This window comes from Pipra filicauda, unplaced genomic scaffold (assembly GCF_003945595.2).
Source record: "Pipra filicauda isolate LSUMZ 115617 unplaced genomic scaffold, ASM394559v2 scaffold825_size90780_pilon, whole genome shotgun sequence".
Lineage (NCBI taxonomy): Eukaryota > Metazoa > Chordata > Aves > Passeriformes > Pipridae > Pipra > Pipra filicauda.
Genome location: NW_024105004.1, coordinates 76,106 through 90,776, shown reverse-complemented (window position 1 = coordinate 90,776; position 14,671 = coordinate 76,106).

Genomic DNA, 14,671 nt, shown 5'->3' with positions numbered 1-14,671 from the left:
GAAGGGGCCGCTGGGACACTGCGGGACCTCCTGAAACCAAAGGAACCCTGGGAGAATTTGGGTACTCCTGGAGTCAAGGCTCAATTGGGACACTGCAGGGCCCCATGGAAAAAAAGGAACCTTGTGACACTGCGGAATTCATGGAATCCAGGGGCCTTTGTGACAGGGGGGCCTCATGGAACCAAAGGAAGCCTGAGGTGTTTCAGAAGGTCATGGATTCAAGGGGCCACTGGGACACTGCAGGGCCTCTGGCAATTAAAGGAACACTGGGACACTGGGGCAGGACATCCCCCCTGCAATGGCCCCAAGACAATGCCCCATTTGCAAAGGGGTCAGTGCTGAGCTGAGAGGGGGCCGGGACAAGGCAGGAGATGTTGGACCCCAGACTGGTTTGACCCCAAATGAAGCCCCTGATGGTGAGGGAAGCCCTGGAGTCCAAGGACTGTCAGTCCCTGGGTTTCTACCAGAAAGGGCCAGTCCCCTTTCCCAGGGGCAGGTTCTTCCAACAGAACCCTTCTTGGGGGTGTGTGGAGATTCCTGCCTTGGCTGGGGACCCCCCAAGGTCACTGCTGGAGGTTGAGAGCAGAGATCTCCCCACCAGCGCTGGTCTGGGGGAGTTCCATCCATCTCTAATTAAGAATTCTTGCTTGTTTGCCACCTTTAGTAGAATTGCTTCAGCAATTGCTTTAGTGTAGTGCCCTGTCCTACCTTATCCTGTACTACTGGTAGTTTTAGTGTGTATGTTGTATAGTAAATAATTCTGGTTTAGGCCTTTTGTCTGATCATTATTAGTAATAAGTAGTTCATTGATATAAATATATCTGCTTTTCCATCATTAAAACCTGTGGGACAAAACTGGTTCAATCCCATCTCTATAATTCCTTAAATTCAAAGCATTGGCATAACCCAAGGCTGAGATTGGATCCAGCTGCCCCCAGGCCCCTCTGGGAGCAGGAGTTTAGAAAGCCAGGGAGTCCGTTCTGCACCTCGGGACCCCAGGGCAGGACTTCTCCCATCAACTTTGTCTAAGCCTTGAACTCCCCCTGCCACAGGGGGGATGGGGGAAAGGGAGCAGGAAAGGGGAGAAAAGGTGGGAAAAAGGGGGGGTGGGACCCCTTCAGCTGAGGGACCAAAGGGGTGGGACCCCCAAAGGGAGCACAGGGAAACTGTGGTTTAGTGGGACAATAGGAAAGGGGTGGGAGAGAAGGGAAAAGTGGTGGGCTGAGACCCCCAAAACTGAGTGTGAGGGGTGTTGGGACCCCAAAGTTATTGGGAGGGGGATGGGAGCCCCAAACTGAGTGCAGAGGGGGTCTGGGGGTTGTGGGGACCATAGGAAAGGGGTGGGAGAGGGGCAGAAAAGGGGGGTGGGACAGCAGGAAGAGGAGTCCCAAGGGGGTCCCTTGGTGTCCCCATCACTTGAGCCCTGGAGCAGTTCCCTGGAACCCTGGAGGGGTTGGATCTGCACTGGGGGGGTCCCCAACCCCTTGTTCATCCCTGAGGGGCTGATGGGGGGTTCCCCTCCACCCAACAGCCAGTGCTGCAGTGGCCACGGGGGAAAAGGTGGGAAAAGGGGGGTCTGGAGTGGCCCCTGAGCTCCCACCCTGCTGTGGGGTATCACAGCCAGCACGGCTTCCCCAGAGGAAAGGCCTGCTGATCAAACCTGAGTTACTTTAAGACAACATCACCCCCTGGCTGATCAAGGGAAGCCAGTTGATGGGACCTTTTTGGGTTTCAGTGAAACTTCCCACAGTGTCTGTGCCCAGATCCCTCTGGACAAAGTGTCCAGCCCAGAGCTGGATAAACACACCCTGTGCTGGGCGAGCAATGGGCTCCCGGGTCGGGCCCAGAGGGTGGCAGTGACTGGGGGGACATCAGATGGGGGTCACTAGGGGGGTTCCCCTGGGCTCCATCTGGGCCCTGTGCTCTCCAACATCTCCATCCATGACTTGGGTGCAGCACTGGAAGGGACACGGAGCAAGTTTGCAGATGACCCCAACCTGGGAGGAGCTGCTGAGTCCCTGGAGGGCAGGGAGGCCCTGCAGAGAGACCTGGACAGATGCCAGGGCTGGGAATCACCCCCCATGGAAGTTCAACAAGGGGCAGTGCCGGATTCTGCCCCTGGGATGGGGCAACCCCAGATGTGGGGACAGAGTGGGAATGAGAGGCTGGAGAGCAGTGCTGGGAAAGGGTCCTGGGGGTCCTGGGGGGTGCCCACTTGGCCAGGAGTCAGCAGTGCCCTGGCAGCCAGGAGGGACAACCCTGTCCTGGGGGCATCAGGCCCAGCATGGCCGGGCCAGGGAGGGGATTGTCCCGCTCTGCTCTGCCCTGGGGCGGCCTCACCTCAATAGTGGGGCACTCTGGGGGGACACAAGGGAAGGAAGAGATGGAGCCAGTAGAGAGTGGCCAAAGGAGGCCACCAGGATGGGGAAGGCTCTGCAGGGGAAGCCAAAGGAGGAGCAGCTCAGGGCACTTGGGATGTTCAGCTGCACAAGAGGAGACTGAGGGGAGACCTCATGGCAGTTCCAACTTCCTCAGGAGAGGCAGAGGAGGGGCAGGCCCTGAGCTCTGCTCTGGGGGGACCAGGGACAGCCCCCAGGGAATGGCCTGGACTTGTGTCAGGCCAGGCTCAGGTTGGATGTTAGAAAGAGGTTCTTCCCCCCCAGGGTGGTTGGCACTGAACAGGCTCCCCAGGGCAGTGGGCACAGCACCAAGGCTGACAGAGCTCCAGGAGAGTTTGGATGATCCTCTGGGGCACAGGCTGTGACTCTTGGGGATGGACCTGGGCAGGGCTGAGGGTTGGACTCAATTCCACCCCTGTTCCACCCCAGTTTCCACCCACCCTACTCCCCTCTGGAACTGTGTTGGAGGTCACAAAGCGACCCCTGGGGTCAGGCACCAACACCTTTCTTGCTTTGTTCTTTTCTTCACCCTGTGCTTCTGGCACTGTTTCCTGCCCTCTACAACTGCTCCAAGGCCTAGACCCAGTCTCATGGATCTGTTTTCTGTCCTTTCTCACTTTCTATCAGTCGCTTCACAGCTGTAAGAACCCTCTCTGTTTTTACCAAAATTATTTCCTGTAAGGAATCTTCACAAGAAATGGTAACTCTACCCTTTCCCTCGAGACCTTCCAAGCTCACTAAAATCCACAATTTCTGTGCTAGCACTGTCCTTTTCAAGTGTTTGGTGTAAAATACAGAAATTCTATGGTTGACAATTTCTAATAAAGTTCCATATTTTACAGCTACACCCAAGGTGGCCCCAGTTGCTCCCAGTCCCCCCCCAGGATGGTTCCCTTCCCTCTCAGGGACTCCCAGTCTGAGTCCAGTATGGCCCCAGGCACTTTCAGTCACTGCCTGGACGATGCCATTTGCCCCTGCATGGTCCCAGTTGCTCCCAGTGTGATCCCACGATGAGTCCAGTCACCCCCAGTATGATCCCAGGAACTTGCAGACACTTCCAGTGGGTTCAGTTTGATCCCAGTCATCCCCAGTATGGTTGCAGTGCCTCTCACATACTCCCAGTATTATTGCAGTCACTCCCAGGATAATCCCAGTATGAGCCCAGCAGGGGCCCAGCTGCTCCCAGGATGACCCCAGTTGCCCCCAGCGTGGTTTCAGACACTCCCATTCACCCCTATTATGGTTCCACTCACTCCCAGACACTCCCAGTATATCCCAGTTTCTCCCAACATGATCCCAGTTGCCCCAGTTCTGGTCCCGCTGGCTCCAGTCCAGGTCTCGGTGTATCCCGGTGTCCCCCCTGTCCCCCCACCCCGCTCTCACCCCCTTTTCTCTCCCCACAGAGCTCCTGAGCCGCCGGTGGCCGCAGCCCCTCCCCGTGGCCTCAGGCCCAACCAGGACCCCCCAAACCCTACCCTGATTTTGGGGGGCTTTGCGAGGGCACCTGCCCTTCAACCCGGCACCCAGCACACCCCAAAAGGTGCTGGGACACCCCTAAAACGACCACAGCTCCCCAAGGACCCCCCAAAACAACTCAAATCCCACCCAGGACCCCACCTAACCCCATTGGTGGGGGGACTTTTATGGGCTCTGGTGTATCACCCCCCAAAAGTGGAGGGAGGGGGATGATGGGAAAGGGGTGGGTGAGGTCAGAAGAGTGGGGAAAAGGGGAGGGTGGGACCCCCAAACTGAGCATGAGGGGGCTGGAGATTGGGGCAATGACGTGTAAGGGGTGGGAGAGGGGGGAAAAGTGGAGGTTGGGACCCCAAAACTGATCTGGGAAGGGCTGGGGCTTGAGGAGACCATGGAAAAGTGGGAGGAACAGGGAGAGGGGTGGAAAAGGGGGGGTGGTCTGGAGGGATGGACGGTCCCATGGGGGTCTTTGGGCACTGGGGGGTTGGGAAAGGGGGTGGTCTCCCTGAGCTTCAAGCTTACTCTGGGTGCTGGGGGCTGCTGGATCCAATCTCAACCTTGCATTGTGCCAACAGTTGAAATTTAGAGCAATTCTAGAGGGGGGACTGAACCACGTTTGTGCCCCAGGCTTTAATGATGGCAAATCAGATCTATTGATAGAAAATGAATTATTTATTTTTGCAAATGACGACACAGAACAGAATTATTTAGTGAACAGTAGAAACACTAAAACTACCAGTAATACAGGATAAGATAGGACAGGGCACTACACTAAAGCAATTGTTGAAGCAATTCTACTAAAGGTGGCAAACAAGCAATAATTCTTAATTAGAGATGGATGGAACTCCCCCAGACCAGCGCTGGTGGGGAGATCTCTGCTCTCAACCTCCAGCAGTGACCTTGGGGGGGTCCCCAGCCAAGGCAGGAATCTCCACACACCCCCAAGAAGGGTTCTGTTGGAAGAACCTGCCCCTGGGAAAGGGGACTGGCCCTTTCTGGTAGAAACCCAGGGACTGACAGTCCTTGGACTCCAGGGGTTCCCTCACCATCAGGGGCTTCATTTGGGGTCAAACCAGTCTGGGGTCCAACATCTCCTGCCTTGTCCTGGCCCCCTCTCAGCTCAGCACTGACCCCTTTGCAAATGGGGCATTGTCTTGGGGCCATTGCAGGGGGGATGTCCTGCCCCAGTGTCCCAGTGTTCCTTTAATTGCCAGAGGCCCTGCAGTGTCCCAGTGGCCCCTTGATTCCATGACCTTCTGAAACACCTCAGGCTTCCTTTGGTTCCATGAGGCCCCCCTGTCACAAAGGCCCCTGGATTCCATGAATTCCGCAGTGTCACAAGGTTCCTTTTTTTCCATGGGGCCCTGCAGTGTCCCAATTGTGCCTTGATTCCAGGAGTACCCAAATTCTCCCAGGGTTCCTTTGGTTTCAGGAGGTCCCGCAGTGTCCCAGCGGCCCCTTCATTCCAGGCAGGCCCAGGGAGACGAAGGCAAAGACGGAGCCCCGACCCCCGGCAGCATCTTGGGGGGGCGGGGGGGCAGGACCCGGGAAACGGCGGCGGCTGCTGGGAAGGGACTGGGATGGACTGGGATGGACTGGGATGGACTGGGATGGACTGGGATGGATTGCGATGGACTGGGATGGACTGGGATGGACTGGGACAGACTGGGACGGACTGGGATGGACTGGGACAGACTGGGACGGACTGGAATGGACTGGGATGGACTGGGACGGACTGGGATGGACTGGGACAGACTGGGGTGGACTGGGACGGACTGGGATGGATTGGGATGGACTGGGATGGACTGGGATGGAATGGGATGGACTGGAATGGACTGGGATGGACTGGGATGGATTGGGATGGACTGGGACACCAGGATACACCGGGATCAGGACTGGGACCCAGCAGGACCCCCCGGGAGCAGGATCTGAGCACACTGGGACCCTCCAGGACCAGAACTGGGGCAACAGGGATCATACTGGGAGCAACTGGGACTACACTGAGGGCTACTGGGAGCAACTGGAGGCCACTTAGGATATAGTGGGAGTGGCTTGGAGTCACTGGGATCATACTGGTGGAAACTGGAATGTTACTGGGGCATCTGGGAGTGACTGGGAAGGACTATGAGCATGCTGAGGGCTCTACTGGGATATACTGGGAGTGTCTGCAACCATGGTGGGAGTTTCTGGGACCATACTGGGAGTGACTGGGACTACGTGAAGGGGAATTAGGACCAGGTTGAGGGCAACTGGAAGGAACTGTGAGTGACTGGATCTACAAGAGAAGCAACTGGGATTGAGTGGGACTGTCAGGAGGGAGGACTGGGATCATACTTGGAGTGAGTGGATCTGTGCTAGGGGCAAGTGGGAGCAACTGGGACCATGCTGGGGACAACTGGGATCATACTGGGATCATACCAGGAGTGAGTGGGATCATGCAGGAGGTGATTGGGATCATCCTGGGAGCAACTGGGAGTGCACTGGGGATGACTGGAAGTGGCTGTGAGCAACTGGGATCCTGCTGGAAGCTTCTGGGGGCAACTGGGAATGAGTGGGACCACATGGAGGAAACTGGGAGCAACTGGGAGAGACCAGGAATAACTGGGATCATCCTGGGACTGACTGGGCGCTGAATCCGAAAAATCGGTCCGAGAAACTGCTCAGAGACTTTTTTCTCTTTAAGCAGCCAGGTATTTGTTTCTTCAACGTTGGGAGCAAGCCAGCTCGCGCTGGACAAACTTGCTCCAAGGCTTCACACAAAATCAGCATTTTTATACAATCTTCAGCTGGGATTAAATGCATATTCAAGTGATTCCAACATCTCTCTCTGCATATTAAGAATAGGCAGAGTATAGGTGGAGCTCAGGCAGGGCTTGGGGCGGTGCTTCTCTTGGCCCTCAATCCTGAGGGGACTTCCACTCTTCCTCCATGGCTCTGGGGGCTTCAACTCCTCTTCCTCAGCTTGACCTTCCTTCTCTTCCATTGTTCTTGACCCGCTCCCTGAAGCTTGGAAAAAGCCCTGGCTCCCGGCCTATTCCTCCTCTTCCAATGTCTCCCTGATCCTGCTGTCTCTCTAATTTATCCCCTCGAGGCCTAGGACATGTTCCTGTACTATTCTCTGAAGCTTTGCTCCAGTCAGTAGAACAGAACGAGCACAGATGGTCTTGGCTGTTGGGAGCTTGTTAGCAGGCCCAAATTTCTTCGTGAACTCTTTTGGGCCTGGCCTCCTGTTTCACCAGGGACACAGCCCGGGCCCGGGGGTTCCCATTCCCATTCCACGGGTTTGCATTCCTGTTCCAGGTGTTCCCATCCCATTCTAGTTGTTCCCATCCCATTTCAGGTGTCCCCATTCCCATTCCAGGTGTTCCCATTCCCATTCCATGTGTTCCAATTCCCATTCCAGGTTTTCCAATTCCCTTTCCAGGTGTTCCATCCCATTTTAGGTGTCCCCATTCCCATTCCTATTTTTCCCTCCTCCCATTCCTGGTGTTCCCATCCCACTTCTGTTTTCCCCATTCCCAGTTCTTGGTGTTCCCATTCCCATTCCAGGTGTCTCCATTCCCCTTCCTATTGTCCCCATTCCCATTCCAGGTGTTCCCATCCCACCTCTGTTTTCCCCATTCCCATTCCAGGTGTTCCCATTCCCATTCCACGTGTTCCAATTCCCATTCCAGGTGTTCCCATTCCCATTCCACGTGTTCCAATTCCCATTCCAGGTGTTCCAATTCCCTTTCCAGGTGTTCCATCCCATTCCAGGTGTCCCCATTCCCATTCCTATTGTCCCTCCTCCCATTCCTGGTGTTCCCATCCCACTTCTGTTTTCCCCATTCCCAGTTCTTGGGGTTCCCATTCCCATTCCAGGTGTCTCCATTCCCCTTCCTATTGTCCCCATTCCCATTCCAGGTGTTCCCATCCCACCTCTGTTTTCCCCATTCTCATTCCAGGTGTCTCCATTCCCATTCCAGGTGTGCCCATTCCCATTCCAGGTGTCCCCAGTCTGCTCCCAATGTTCCCATTCCCATTCCCAGTGTTCCCATCCCATTCCAGGTGTCTCCATTCCCATTCCAGGTGTTCCCATTCCCATTCCTGGTGTCCCCATTCCCATTCCAGGTGTTCCCATTCCCATTCAAGGTGTTCCCATCCCCATTCCACGTGTCCCCATTCCCATTCCTGCTGCCCCCATTCCCATTCATGGTGTCCCCAGTCTGCTCCCAATGTCCCCATTCCCATTCCAGGTGTTCCCATTTCCATTCCTGGTGTCCTCAATCTGCTCCCAATGTTCCCATTCCCATTCCACGTGTTCCCATTCCCATTCCATGAATTCCCATTCTCATTCCAGGTCTTCCCATCCCAGTTCCTGCAGTCTCCATTCCAATTCCTGGTGTCCCCATTCCCATTCCTGGTGTCCCTAACCTGCTCCCAGTGTCTCCATCCCTCTCCCCGGTGTCCCCATTCCCAATCCAGGTGCCCCCATTCCCAGGTCCTGATGTCTCCATTCCCATTCCTGTTCTTCCCAGTCTGCTCTCAATGTTCCCATTCCCATTCCAGGTGTCCCCATTCCCATTCCAGGTGTCCCCATTCCCATTCCCCCTCTCCCTATTCCCATTCCTGGTTCCCAGGGAGGAACTGCCAGATGCCGAAGGAGAAGACAGAATTTATTGCCCAAAGCAGGAGATTTTCACACCAAAATTAACCCCCGGTGATGTCACCACTGTCCCCGTGATGTCACCGCTCTCTCTGTGATGTCACCGCTGTCCCTGTGATGTCACCAATGTCCCTGTGATGTCACCGCTGTCCATGTGATGTCATCGATGTCCCTGTGATGTCACCACTGTCATTTCCCCTGCTGGTTTACCTTAAAACCAGCACACCAGGTCTGTGCCCAACGGGGGTCCCTGTGGATCATCCAACGCGGGTCCTCCCATGGCTGATGGAGTTGGAGCAGCGGCCGAAGCTCTTCCCGCAGTCGGGGCACTCGGGGCTTCCATTACTGGTGGGTCCGTGGGTGGGAGGTCAAGGAAGAGCTCTGCCTGAAGCTCTTCCCACACTCCCCACAGTGGAAGGGCCTCTCCCTGATGTGGAGGCGACGGTGGGTGTAGAGGGTGGAGCTGTCCCACGTTCCCTACACGTGTAGGGCTGTTCCCCAGTGTGGATGTGCTGGGGGCTGAGCAGCTTGGTGCTTGTGCTGAAGCTCTTCCCACATTCCAAGCACTTGTAGGGCCATTCCCTGGTGTGGATGCAACGGTGTTTGCAAAGGCTGGAGCTGTCCCTGAAGTTCTTCCCACACTCCGTACACGTGTAGGGCCTTCCCCACTGTGGATCATCTGGTGGTTGAGGAGGTGGGAGCTCCGTTTGAAGCTCTTCCCACACTCCGCACACATGTAGGGCCTTTCCCCACTGTGGATCATCTGGTGGCTGAGGAGGTGGGAGCTCCGTTTGAAGCTCTTCCCACACTCCCCACACGTGTAGGGCCGTTCCCCACCGTGGATGCGACGGTGGGTGCGGAGGGTGGAGCTGTGCCTGAAGCTTTTCCCACACTCCCCACATGTGTAGGGCCTTTCCCCACTGTGGATGTGCTGGTGGCTGAGGAGGTGGGTGCTCCTGCTGAAGCTCTTCCCACATTCCAAGCACCTGAAGGGCTTTTCCCTGCTGGGAGGCTGCTCAGGGACCACCAGCTCGCAGCTCCGCCTCAAGCTCCGGCCGCCTTCCCAGCACACACTGGCTCTTTCCTCCTCACAGCCCCCTGGGCTGGCTTTGGAGCCCCTCCTGCGGGGGCATCTCCGGCCCTTTTCCTCCCCACTGCCTTCCTGCGCCGGGGAGCCCTTCAAAACGGCCTCTCCCACCAGGCTCTGCCGCCGGGATTTGTCCTCCGCGCTCTCCGGCCTCACCTCGGGGCCTGGGGCAGGAAGCAACAAGGACACGCAGGGGATTTACCTTTGGCCCACAGGGAACCCAAGGACATCCCCCCAACTCCGGCCCCGGCAGGACGGCCACAAAAGACCGACCCAAAGGGGCACTGACTTCCTCCTCACCTGCCTGGGGGGCCCGCGGCATCTTCCTCTTCCTCGCAGCCTCCTCCTCCATCCGACCAAGCTTTGGGAAGCAGAAATCTTGATGGGGGGGGGAAACAAGGGGTGAGCGCGTTGCCTTGGGGGTTCCTCCTGCCCAAGTCCAGCTCTAGGACTCACCGGGCATCTTGTGTCCATAAAAACCCCCAAAACAACAACATTCAGCCCAAAAACCCCTCCCAGGAGTTCCCCCTCTCTACTCTCTGGGGTTAGGGGGGTCCCCACTGTCTGGCCTGATGACACTTCTGCCTGCATTGGGGGTCCCCCTTCTCTGGGATGCTGGGGGTCCTGCGTCTCCGGGGGGTTCCCACTCTCTGGGGTCCCGTTTAGTGTTGCCAGGGGGGTCCCAGGGCTCACTTCTCCCCACTCTGCCTCCCGGGGCCGGCCGGCCCTCCTCTCTCGCCCCCCACCCTCGCAAACCTCTTGGCGCTCTCGGCTCCCACCCCGCCTCAAGGCCCCCCCTCCTCTCCACACTCCAAGGCCTTCCCCCTCTCCGGGACCCCCGCTTAAGGGGCCCGGCGCTCCCTCTCTGCTCCCCCCCCTCCAGCATTCCGGGGGTCCCCCAGCTCCGGGATCGCCCCTCTCCGCTCTCCCCACTCCGCGGCTACCGGGGTTCCCCCCCGGCTCTCACGGGGGGCCCCCAAACCGCTCTCGCCCCCCCCGCCATTGCCGAGCCACCGCCAGGACCTTTGGGCTGCTCTTCTTTGTGCTCCCGCTCGGCTCCTCCCTCGGCTGGGCCGCCGCTTTTGGCGGGTTTCCTCCTCCGGGATCCGCCCCCTGCAGCCCTTTTCCCCTCTGGCCCAGCCCCCTTGGGCCCCCCTTGGGCCCCCCTTGGGCCCCCCTTGCCCAATAAGTCTGATTATACAGACAAGCAATTGGTTTTAATCCACAAAACCCAAATGTAGAACCCAGCACCCTGGGCCATGAAAAAAGTGCTGTTCCTTGGGCCCCCCCCTCGAGTCCAAAGGAAAGGGAGAGGGAAAAACCTGCTGGTGGGAGAGCTGTTGCAGTCTGGTCAGAAGTGGTGGTTGCAGTCCAGTTGAGGATGGTGGTCTCAGGCTGGTTGAGAGCGGTGAGCTGCAGTCCTCCTCTGGATCCCACGAGTGCTAAAAAGGTTCCGAATCTCCAGGTTTATATATTCTCCAGTTCAGGCAGGAATGCCCAGTCCTCCCCTCAGAGCGGGGAATTCCATAAAAGGATGCTCAGTCCTCCCCTCAAAGCGGGGAATTCCATAAAAGGGTATGAGGACAGGAACATCCCCCCCCCCTCCCCCACCCCCCCCGGACAACAGTTCCTGGGAAAATGGCATGGAAGGCCATAGAATACACAGTTTTGGGCTACACCCATCCAGTGAGGAATCGGTCCCAGCTGTTCTAACTAGGACAACCACTCTTGACCAGACTGCACCACCACTCTCACCAACAGGGTTTTTTTCCCCTTTCCCTTTACTTTGGACTCTGGGGGACCAAAGAACACCACTCTGCTCATGCCCCAGGCTGCTGGGTTATATATTTGTGTTTTGTGGGTTAAAACCAATTTTTTGTCTTTATAATCGTACTTATTGTATTATTTTATTAAACCGTTATTCTGATTTATAATCTCTCTTTTGAGTTGAGTTCATTTCCCCTGCTGGTTTACCTTTAAACCAGCACATCTTTGGTGCCCAACATGGGGCAGAGAGAGAAGTCAGAATCACAATTTCATTTTAAGCATTTTTCTATTTGGATATAGAAACTCCCTGATCACTATGTTCTTTGATGTATTCATGTGGATGTTGTATCTGAACCTGTTCATATTTCCACAGATGGGGAAATATTTGCCTGTTTTGATACTCTCTTTAAGACCAGTGCCCAGTCCAGCAGAAGCATCACTGCCCTGCTCCTGCTGCCACACTCTTTCTGATCCAGGCCAGCCTGCCCTTGGCCTTCTTGCCCACCCGGGCACCCGCTGGCTCAGGTTCAGCCTCTGTCCACCAGCACCCCCAGGGCCTCTCCCACGGGGACCCTTTGCAGTCATTCCCAGTATGATCCCAGTATGATCCCAGCAGGGGCCCAGCTGCTTCCAGGATGATCCCAGTTGCCCCCAGCGTGGTTCCAGTTACTCCCATTTGCCCCCCTATGGTTCCACTCACTCCCAGACACTCCCAGTATATCCCGGTTGCCCCCAGCATGCTCCCAGTTGCTCCCAGTATGATCCCTGTTGCCCCAGTTCTGGTCCCGCTGGCTCCAGTCCAGGTCTCCGTTAATCCCGGTGTCCCCCCTGTCCCCCCACCCCGCTCTCACCCCCTTTTCTCTCCCCACAGAGCTCCTGAGCCACCAGCGGCCGCAGCCCCTCCCTGTGGCCTCGGGCCCAGCCGGGACCCCCCAGTCCATCCCAACACTCAGTTTGGGAGTTCGTTTGTCCCCCTCAGCCCTGCTTTTATTCTGACCCCAGCCGGCTGCTCCCAGTGTTCCCAGGAAAGCTTCCCAGTTCTCCCCAGTCCCTGTTACTGGGGGGCAGTGAGGGCAGGGGGGAGGGGATCCCTGTCACAGCTTTACTTCTTCTAAAAAACCAAGCAGGAATTTTTCTTTCCCCTGCCCCACTGGAAAAGAAAGATGTTCAATGGGGGAGGGGGCTTTGCCTTGGGTGACTCACACCCACAAAAGAACTGGCCCAGCCCACATTGCAGGTTGGGAGCCCTCAGAAGGCTCTGGGGGGGTGGAGTTTTTTGCTTTCTCCTGGGCAAAGGGCAAGGCCCTTCCCTTTGGCCTTAACTCAGGCAAGGGGTGTGTTGGAGAGGCTCCGAGGTCCTTTTGTTCTCGGCCTGCTCATCTGGCTCTTTGCTGGTTCCCGTTTGCCTTCGTTTCCTGCGCCCTGTTCTGCCCCCAGCCCGGACCTGCTCGGACTTCATGGGACAGGTTTGACCCCCCTCCAGAGGAACCTTTTGGGGAGGAGGTCGCCCTTTCCCTCCTGCGCTCCCGTGTTGGCAGTGGCGTGTGTTCATCGGCCAAAAGGGGGAATTCCCGGCCACAGCCAGCCCCAGACAGCGGGAGTTTCGTGGGAAGAGCCCCTTTTTCTCCTTTTCCACTTTTCCCCCTTTTTGTTGTTGTGCCAATACACAGATATCCTTTAATAAAGAGCTGTTATTTTTCCTTTCTCCATACTTCCTCAATTGGAGTCTCTTCATTTCCGATTTACAATTCCTTAGAGGGAGGAGTTTGGTTTTCCTCATAACTCATCCCCCTCAGCAAAACACTTCAGTCTCACTCAACTGAGACAGAGGTGCTGCCCCATGCTCCTGCCCTTGCCATTGCACATCCCCACATCCCAGAGCCCCAGCAAGAGCCCTGAGGAATGAGGCAGGCACAGGATCTCCCTTCCCAGGGCTGGGGGTCAGGCCTTGGCCCTTTGCAAGAACAAAACAAATCCAGATTTATTCAGCATCACAGACCCCAGGACTTTGCTTGTCCCCACCTGTCATCACTGCCTCCAGTTTTCGGCTCTGACTGGAAGCAGGGGACAATTTCTGAGTGCTGGCCCTCAGTGGGACCCATTAACGCCAGGAGAAACTGTGACCTTGGATCTGACTTGGAATTCTTCAGAGGTTTCTTGAACTTGCTCTTTGTCTGATGTTCAGGGACTCATCCCCAACCCCCGAGGGTCATTCAGTGCCTGGGGCTGTGTCTGTGCTGCTGAGCTGGGCCGGGCTCCTGGCACACAGGGAGCTCCTGGCAAGCGGGCAGCGCTGCAGAGAGACAGCTCTGCCCAGGAGCAGCTCCTCTGCACAGCCCAGCAGGGCTGAGGGCACTGCCAGGGCAGCTCAGGGACACCAGCAGGGCACAGACAGAGCTTCAAGGGGCTCAGGGTTGGGAGGGTGACTGAGAGCTCCCTGCAGGAGGAATCTTGGCAGGGCTGCACACGGGCAGTCTGTGGCTGCAGGGCAGTGCAGGGGCAGCTCCTGGAGGCATCTCCTAAAGCTGGCCCAGCCCCAGCCGATGGGATGGGTGAGGAGGGGGCTGTTGGGGGGCACTTTGGCAGAGCTGTGAAGCCGGGGGTGCAACCAGGGGTGCCCAGGGCTGTGGGGCAGAGCAGGGTCCTGCAGCCCAGGGCACTGTGCTGGGCAGGGACTCTGCTGCCTGCCAGGGGCAGCTCTCAGCTGGCCCAGGGAGCTGCTCCAGGGCTGGGGGAGAAGGGCTGTGGGCAAGGAGCAAACCCCAATTGACAGGGGAAGGCAGGGCAGGGCCCTTCTGCTGTCGAGACGGTGCAGCACATGTCAGGAATGATCACAGCTCCAAATGACTGCTGGGGGTTTCTAAGAGGAATTTTCAGGAAATGCAGCAAGGCAGGGGCATCCTGAAAGGGAAGGATCCTGTACTTCCAGTGTTCTGCTTCGGGTTCCCAGGGACGGGCAATGGGAAAGATCAATTCATGTCTCCATTCAGGAGGAAGCATGGAAAATCCAAAGCTGTTCTTCTTCGAGGGCAATGGTGCAGGGAGTGTCAGAAATCAGCCCCCTGGGCCTCACAGGCAGCAGCAGTGGTGCTTTTCCAGCCTCCTCAGGGTTGCTCTGACGTTGCCATCAGAGCCTGCCCAGCCAGAGGTGCCCCTGGGCACCAGAGTGCCCTGTGCTGGGAGGGCTCTGCAGGGCAGAGCTGAGCACCCAGGGCTGGGATGGGCTCTGGATGCACTGCCAGGGCCCAGCCCTGGGCACAGGGAAGCAGCTGCTGGCAGGGACAGCTCCAGGCAGCAGAG